Source organism: Octodon degus, unplaced genomic scaffold (assembly GCF_000260255.1).
Source record: "Octodon degus isolate 3935 unplaced genomic scaffold, OctDeg1.0 scaffold00007, whole genome shotgun sequence".
Taxonomy (NCBI): domain Eukaryota; kingdom Metazoa; phylum Chordata; class Mammalia; order Rodentia; family Octodontidae; genus Octodon; species Octodon degus.
In genome coordinates, this window is record NW_004524583.1 from 26,285,658 (window position 1) to 26,293,069 (window position 7,412).

The following is a 7,412-nucleotide window of genomic DNA, read 5'->3' on the forward strand; positions in this document are numbered from 1 at the left end:
CCTCCTCTTCTTCTTCTTCTTCTTCTTCTTCTTCTTCTTCTTCTTCTTCTTCTTCTTCTTCTTCTTCTTCTTCTTCTTCCTTTTTAATGGGGGGTGAACTCAGGACTTGGCCAGGCAATTTCATCTGAACTGGTAAAGCCTTTGTATCAGAAGGGAGTTGGCCAGATGGTAGCAAAGAACAGGATAACCACCCTCAAGAGTCAGGACTGTCGGTGCCCGTGCAAGTACTGCCCAGAGGGGAGACGTCTGGGTAGTGAAGACTTGGGGTGCACGTAGTGTTGAAATACTTCTTAGTCTATGACTTCTCTTTGTGTGCCAAGTAACTATTTGACACCTCCCTTTCCCGTGAACACCCATGACCAGGGGGCTCTGCTTGAAGTGGGCTAAGCATTCCTGTCTGCATGAGCGAGAAGAACGGTAAAAGTCTGTTCAAAGCAGATCTACATGGGATGCCCAAAACATTGAGTTGCTGGTGTTGGAGGACTTAGGCCAAGACCCCGAATGGGGCTGACCTCACCAAGGTACTTTATAAGGATTCTTTCAAAACATCTGGCAGACTTTCCCCAAAACACACTCCTGTTTGCTGAGGATGTTTTTGTTTTGGTCTGGGTTTTTTTGCAGTTAAGTTATACCATCAACAGGACTTGGGGCTATGAAACAGAAGAGGTACATTAGGGAAAATCTTGTTAACACTGTTCACCTGGATCTCTACAAATCCTTTTCAGTATTTCAATGCCTTTCCCTCTTTTTACAATTTTCCTAATGCCCTGAAAGACATTTCCTGGAGCTTCTCATTCTCCTTGGCTCCCAAGGCACCCAGCATGGAGGCCCAGGGTGGGAGGTGCTACGTGGAGCAAGCATCACTTGCACTTGTATGTTGTATTCCTGCCGAAAGACAGTCTTCTCCCAGCCTTTCTAAAAGTGTATGACCGCAAGCTTTTCAGCACCATCCCAGTTCTGAGCCCAATTACTGCCCAACTCTATTTCTCCAATGGCAACTTCCTGGGTGCTTCTGTAAGATGAACTTACCAGGAATGGACTGTAGTGTAAAATAGGGTGAGTAGGGGCTGGTGAGATGGCTCAGTGGTCTAAAGCACTTGCTTAGAACAAGCTTAGCAAAGCACAGGGACCCCGCGGTTCTATCCCCCAGCACCACATGCCAGCCAGGGCCGCCCCCTGGTGGGCTGAGCTGGCCACACACACACACACACACACACACACACACACACACAAAAAAAAAATTTTTTAAAATTCTAAAAAAAAAAAAAAAAAAATAGGGTGAGTATCCTCTCCAAGCTGAGTACCCACAAATAGTCGATGATTAGGGTGATAGTGATGGAAATAATGGTAAGGATACTAGAATCAGTTTGATTGACTTTATTAATTCTGGTGAATGTTTTCATTGTATTCAAGCCCCTTAGAACCCTAAAACTAGTTCAGTGCAAGTGAGATTGGCTTCTCATCTCCTACTAAATTATGTCTCAAGACAAGTAGAAAGAATAAATCCTAGAGTTTGTAACAATAACTTTTACACTTAAAAATTATGTATCAAAAAAAATTTATGTATCTTTACTCTTTTAATATTTACTATGGAAACCCAGAAGAATCTTCTTGCTTCCCTGCTCTTCTCCAAAAAACCTATTATAATTGTAGAAGCAGAATGCCTTATGCCTTATTTTTACCTCTTTAAAAATCTCTTATTTGGGACTAGAGTGTGCTTGCCTGGTGTGAGCGAGTGTGAGCCTAGTGTGAGCGAGTGTGAGTCTGGTATGAGCCGAGTGTGAGCCTGGTGTGAGCAAGTGTGAGCCTAGTGTGAGCAAGTGTGAGTGGTGTGAGCTGAGTGTGAGCCTAGTGTGAGTGAGTGTGAGCCTAGTGTGAGTGAAGCTTGGGTGCAAACCCCAAAAAGAGAACAAAGGGAACGACTTTTCCTAATTCTCTACTACTAGGTGCTAGATTTATTTAGGTCCCGGATTTTCCCATTCATTTCCAATAAATCAAGTTTTATCTGTTGCCTTGAAAAAAATCAAGAAAAGAGAGAAAAGGACTACTAACTCGAAACAGAGTGAAACAAAATTTCTAAAACAGTACAGTCACTAAATGAAACTTTGCAGATGAAGGAAAGCTGGCCACATTTACGTAAAATAAATCTTGTCTTTTGTTTTTCAGCCATGAATATGTCCCTATAAAACTATTTTTAAAAAGAATTGAGCATCAAAATTCTGATATCTAGCATTGAACATACCCTTTAATTCCAACTGAATTGTTTATCTAAAGTAACTATATTCAAAATGGTACCTATAACTAAAGAAAAGATATGAATTGCCTTCCATTTTGTCAGAAAAACCCTGATAACCATCTATGTCTTTTTTATGTTCAACTATAAGTGGATATATCTTGTAGAATCCTTATTTTTAGTGTTGTTGCTGCTGTTTTGCTTTGTTTTGTTTTCTGTTTTGAGATGAGTCTTGCTATACCGTGAAGGCTGGCCTTGAACTCACAGCCAGCCTTCTGAGCCTCCCTAGTAACCGGGATGCCAGATCTGTGCACTTCCCCTTCCCCTTGGGATTCCTTAGCCTGAACAGCAGGTGTGAGATGTTAATGGCACACAGACCTAATACCCTTATTGCAAAGGAAGATCATTCCTTCTTCCTTACCTCTCTAAAGGGTGGAATTTTTCTTAATGGGCTTATCAAGACAACAAGAGATCAAGCCCCAGGAAGCACTGTCGCTGGAGAAAATCCGCAGGCACTGCCCAGCCTAGCAAGAGAAGGCACACATTCCCTTCTGGTGTAGGCCTGGAGCAATGAACCTCAGTCTTTAAAAAAAAAAAAAACAGAATTTCAAAACAAGACAATAAGAGATTAGTAATGGTTAATATATTGCATATTGTTACCTCCAAAGTAGTTGCTCAGATTACAAGATACAGGCATGCATAGTTGATCAATCAGTATATGTACAAACCATTTTTTCTTTCTTTCTTTCTTTCTTTCTTTCTTTTTTTTTTTTTTGTATTTAGTAGAGTGTCTACAGGGTCTCACTACATGAATGACACTTGTGATCCTCCTGTTTTCAGCCTCTCAAGGGCTGGATTGCAGGCGCGCACCATCATGCCCAGTCTCAATTGGCGTCTCAGTGAGCCCCAGGGGCGGGGCTGGCACTGCACACAGGGTTTCGAACCTCAGTCACTGCGACTACCTAAGCAGGCACTTTGATCTGCTGAGCTATCGGGTCGGCCCTTTACAAATCATCTTTTCAATGAACTAAAGAAATCACTTGTATAACTATCTTTTGTATATATATATATTTTTTTTTCATTTCTCTTCCTTCTTTTCTCCTTTCATTCACCCCAGTTCTTTCATTTTGAGTTATTTCTTTCCTTTCATAATATCTATTGTAGATTTTGGGTCTTATTTACTTTTTTAATTTCTTATACTAGGGAGACAGAAAGTCTGATGAAACACAACTAGTTAACAAAGAAGTTATGGGAATAACTGTAGATGTGGGGAAAATTACCAAATAAATTTACCTAGATGGTAGTACTGTTTATTATCTACTTTCTAACAAGTGTTTCTATGTTACTTTTTCAAAAACTAAAATTAAAGTATTAACATCAAGTTCAAGGTACACATGTATATTTGACTTGTAGCATGTTGACAGCAAAATCAAAGAAAGGGGTATGCCAATGGAGAGTGCTGGTTACAATGTGGTTCATAGGCAGAGTAAGACTGTACCAGCAATTTGAACATTTGTGTACCAAGGTTAGAGGTAATATGAAAATCGGTGCCAAAAATAAAAGGCTTTCCTTGAGTGCAGCACACAACCTCTTGCTGAAGTCCCTGTCCCTGTAAATTTTGGTTAATTCTGTAGGTCGCACTGTCTTTGATGGATTTGTGTTTCCTCATCATCAGAGCAAAGAACAGTGTGCCACAGAGTGTGGGCTTGGCTTGGGTTTCAGCCTGCGCCCAGCTCCGTGGTTCATCAATAAACCCAAGTTTTTGTTTTTTAGGAGGTATGGAAAGTATGCAGGAGGATAGATCTGAGTTCCACTCCTCAGGGAGCTTTGGGGGACCAGCAAGTTAGCTCAGTTGTTTAAGCGCCTGCTTATGCAAACACAGTCAGTATCAGGATTCTGTAGTTCAATTCCCCAGCTTCACATGCCTTACCAGACCCGCCCTTAAGGCAGCCTCAACCAGCCAAAAAAAAAAATCCTCCTCAGGGAGCTTGAATCTAGTTAAAAAGACATACTAAAATCTAGTTAGTAGGTCAATAAGACACACTATAAAATTCCCTTATAGAATAGTCCCTTTTGTGATCTGAAAGTGGTATTGCTTTTCACCTTTTTCATGATATTGCTAGAAAGACCTATTGGATAAAAACTATGTTGATGTCTTAACATAAATGGTTCATATGGTTCATAGCTGTCTTTCACTCAACAACTCTAATCTTTGGATTAAAGTGTGTTTGAAGTAGTTCCATCCGGCTGGGGAGAAAGCTCGGCAAGCCAGTGCCTGCCTGGCAAGCGTGAGGACCAGGGTTGGATTCCCCGCACTGCATGCTGTGCCGGCCTCACTCTGAGCCAGCCACTGAAACCGGGCTTGGTGGCACCGCCTCTAATCTCAGCAATGGGAGCCTGAGACAGAAGGATCACTACAAGTGTGAGCTGCATAGCGAGACCCTGTACCAAATAAATAAAGAAGAACGAAGTCGGTTCATCTCCCTTAGTACCTACCACAGTGCCTTGACACACCAACTATCCAAATACTATCTGCTTGAGCTCAGTGTTACTGACATATAAAAGAAAGTTGGGAAGGGCCGGCCCAACAAGGGCTGGAGGTTCGATACCTGGGCCTGTCATGCCGGCCCCGCCCTCAGGGTGCGCTGAGACAGCAATTGAGACTGGGTGTGGTGGCGTGCGTCTATAATCCCAGCTCTTGGGAGGCTGTAAACAGGCAGATCAGTAGGAGTCTGACCTAGTAGTGAGACCCTGAACACTCTGTAAACCCTTCCCTAAAATACAGAAGAGAAAAAAAGAAAGAAAGTTGGCCAGCTTCACATAGACACAGTGTAAGTGCCTCTGAGACTCAGGATTTTAATTTTTACATCCTAGGAAAAGAAGTCAGTCATGTATGCATGTATGTACTGTCTCAAAGCAAAAGCACAAAGCCAATTGATGTTCGAAATTCTTTTCTAGCCACAAAATCTATGATTTTTTTCGTGACGTTCATATTCATTTAAACAGCAATTTTTGTGCATGAGCAAGAAATAGCCTGAGTTTAAGATTTTATTTATTTATTTTTTTTTCTTTTCAAAACTAGGGATTGAACTCAGGCCCTTGTGCTTGCCAAGGAAGCACTTATTCTACTAAGCCATCTCCCCGGCCTGAGTTTAAGGTTTTAAAGAGAAAAGTGGCAGTGGGGAGGGACCTGTTTCAAATTCATCTAGAACTCACATCCTATCTAGGCTCAAATCCTTTAAAATAGCCCGAGCAATGTGTGTTGCTTTATTTATTCTTGCTCAAAACCTACAATGTAAACTAGACATAAAAGTAGTTCTCTGCAAAATCAGTTCAAAGCAATTCCTCCCTAACTTATGTACAAAAGGAGCCAAGGGGAAAGGGGGAAATGCCCTTGCAATAGGGATAGTGAAAGCAGGTCTCGTCCAGAGAAAATGATAATGAATTCGTTGTCCCCCGTAGCTTCCCGGTAAGGATGAATGGAATGCCGCATGGCATTGTTCCTTTCTCTTCCCTGTTGCATTTAGAAGCTTTCTGGAAGTGGTCTCCAGGCATCGCGACATGTTTTGTCTCCCTTCTGTTTCTCTCTTTGCAAAAGGCACTTTAAAGCACTTATCACTGCCAGCTAATGTTCATTTTATGACATTGTTCTCTGCAATCGGTCTTACATGGAGGAGCACTTTTCCCTCAGATCATAGTCTGTTCAGTTCATAAAAAAAAAAAAAAAAAAAATACACACACAACTTTCCCTTGTTAGCCTCTATTTGTTTCTCTAAATTCTCTTCTTTCCTCCTGCTTCTGTTCACTTCCTAAACTTCACATGGCTGCTGTAAAATTTAATGTCTTCTCCAGTGTATATGTTGCTCCTCGTTTCCAAGATGCTAGCCTGAGAACTTTGGCCCAATCCTTTTCAATTTCAGATCCTTTAGTCCAGGGAGCTGCTGTTTTTGAGGCAGCCTTGAGGACTACACAAAATCCCACATGAGGTAATGCATTATTCATTCTGAAGCGGTTTTATAGGCCCGTTCTTTTGCCCAAGGCACAGATGTAAGCAGTTGGTCTCACCTCCTCTTCCTCTCCCGCTGGCAGGCAGGAAGAAATGTGACAGACATGAAGGACATCTGAAGCAGAGAATAAGATAGAGAACCAGTGAGCACAGTTAGAAAATATAAGTGTTTGCCCACACAAAGAAACAAAGACAAAGATGGTAACCTCTGTTTTCTTCCCTTCTCTTCTAGCCCCAGACCCAAGAGGTGAGTTTCTGCCTGGAGAAAACTGGCAAAGGTGCTTGGACTAAATAGAAAACTCTCTGTCTCTGTCTCTGTCTTGTCTCTCTGTCTCTGTCTGTCTGTCTGTCTGTCTGTCTGTCTCTCTCTCTCTCTCTCTTTCTCTCCCCTTCTTCCCCCTCCCTCTCCCTCTCCCTCCTCCTCCCTCTCCCTCTCCTGCCCTCTCCCTCTCCCTCTCCCTCTCCCTTTTTCTGTCCCTCTCCATCTCTCCCTCTCCCTCCCTCTCCCCCTTTCTCCTTCCCTCTCTTTCTCTCCTTCTCTCTCTTTCCCTCTCTCTCCCCCCTTCCTCCCTCCCTCCCACCTTCTCTCTCTTTCTTCCTCAAGAGAAACTTTGAGGGGTCAGAAAGGACTAAAGTACCTTCTTAGGCAAGCACAGGGACCATGATTCGATCCCTGGCGCCATATGCCACACCAGCCCTGCCACCAGGGCAGGCTGAGCCAGCCACCAGTATCCTGGCATGGTGTCACACACCTGTAATCCCAGAGCTGGGGAAACCAGGAGGATAACCATGAGTCCAAGCTGCATAGTGCGACCCTATGACAACCAAATGTATGAGAGAGAGAGAGAGAGAGAGAGAGAGAGAGAGAGAGAGAGAGAGGCTTTGAGGTAGGAACACTGAGGGAGTGAAGGTGAGGGAGCAACATGCCTAAAGAGTATATTACCATCCTCTGCAAAGCCCAGCAGAGTTGGGTCAGAGCAAAGTTTTAGTTGGTAGAATAATGAAACATTTCCAGGGCTGGGGATATAGCTCAGTAGTGCAAGGTCCCAAGTTCAATCCCAAGTACTGAAAAAATAAATAAATAAATCACATTTCCACAGTAGTTGGTAAAACACTGTTACCCCAAGTTGTTCATCCAGGTATGTCCAATGCCTGCCTCTTCCCAGACTCAAC